Raw genomic sequence first — 1,039 nt, 5'->3', positions numbered from 1 at the left:
ATATATATCCCATTCAATCTAGCAAAATGGATTTGTACGATTGTATCTGACACAACCACTCGGGAACTTCAATTGCAAGAACTCAAAATAACACTCATTGAACGTCAATACCCAGCTACACTTATAGAACATGGAATTGAACGTGCCAAGAAATTGGACACAAACACACTAAGAACAACAAAACCAAACACCACACCTCAAATCACTCCCGTACATATCAACCCACAACCCTAGAAACAACGAAGCATACAACACAATTATACAAAATCTTCCTATACTCACTCAAGACCCGAAAATGAACAGCATCCTAAATAAACACAAATTACTAAAATGTAAAAGACAAGACAAATCACTCAAGAGACTCCTAACAAATGCAAAACTGTACTCAATATATACAATACCAACAGTTAAAAAATGCAGTCAACCCAATTGTGGTACATGCCCACACCTAAGTGAAGGCTCAGAATTCACATTCCAGCAAGGACAAAAATTCTCAATCAAAACTAACTTCACATGTGCCTCCCACAACGTTATCTATGTCCTAACCTACTCAGGTTGTGGCCATAGCTATGTAGGCCAAATGAGCCTCTCTTTGAGATGCAGAGTCACATTACATAAGGAACAGATTCGCTTCCCCCAGTACAGGAAAATTGAACTGAGCGGACATATTGACAGATGCGCAGGTGATAAAACGCCGAATTTCCTTATCTTCACCCTGTACCAGTGCAAAGATTCAATTTCAGTGCAAGAACGACTAAATAAAGAAAACTTATTCATTCAAAAATATAAACCACACCTCAATATTCAAATCTGACAACAACCTTAAAAACTATCCTAAGGAATCAGTTATCCCCCTTGACACCCATTACCTCCCTTGGTTCACTCTCTAAACCCTTTTTTATTTTTCAAACAGCCAAGATGGTAAAACTCCTTCATTGTGCGAATTAATCACTATACAATGCCCCTTGAAAAGCTAATTTAAATAGCGAAAACCGGTTGGATTTTACAACACTCATATAATATGTATATATTTATTTTT

This window comes from Octopus bimaculoides, chromosome 8, assembly GCF_001194135.2.
Source record: "Octopus bimaculoides isolate UCB-OBI-ISO-001 chromosome 8, ASM119413v2, whole genome shotgun sequence".
Taxonomy (NCBI): Eukaryota; Metazoa; Mollusca; class Cephalopoda; order Octopoda; family Octopodidae; genus Octopus; species Octopus bimaculoides.
This window is presented reverse-complemented; position numbering follows the sequence as displayed.